Raw genomic sequence first — 708 nt, forward strand, 5'->3', positions numbered from 1 at the left:
TTTTATACAAACTGTATATCATATAATATTCCAACAAGCAAATTAATTTAATTTACCATACTTGAGTTCGAAGAGAACATGAATAGAAGAATAGCCCATAAGCTGAACTTGAAAACATGAATAGTAGCAGCCTCACAAACCATTTCTCTTGACTTCTAAACACTTCTTTTTCGAGAATTCTATAACTGAGTCAGAAACTGAATAATCTCCTTTGCTGCATTAAAAAGGGCAAGAAAAAGGTGTAGAGTATGAAGGCATGGAGATAGGTTACCTAATGGTGGTTGTGTGCCTTTTCTGATTCTCCCTTCCTGTTTAACTGATTAGTTTGTTGTTTGCTAAGATATAAAGCAAGAGGTGTGATGGTAAAGTTACACTTGCAAAGAGTTTTAGAGTGATGGCAAGTCATTATCTCCCACTCATTTATATTGATCCGACTTTTCACCCATAACCAAACTCCTTACCAACAATTTAAAAGTTTTTTTTATTTATAATTATTTAGTTTTAATAACAAAATAATTTATTTTAAGTTTAATAATATAATGTTTTTCAATACAGAAATTTTTAGTTTAAGTTTATTATAATTTAATTTACGTTTATTAACGAAATAATTTAGTCTAGGTTTAGTAATATAATATTTATACTATATTATAAAGCATTTGACTAAAACTCTTAAAAACTCTTAAAACTCTTAAACCCGTTCATCCCTAT

The sequence above is a fragment of the Cynara cardunculus genome (genome assembly GCF_001531365.2).
Source record: "Cynara cardunculus var. scolymus isolate 2C chromosome LG 4, CcrdV1, whole genome shotgun sequence".
NCBI lineage: Eukaryota > Viridiplantae > Streptophyta > Magnoliopsida > Asterales > Asteraceae > Cynara > Cynara cardunculus.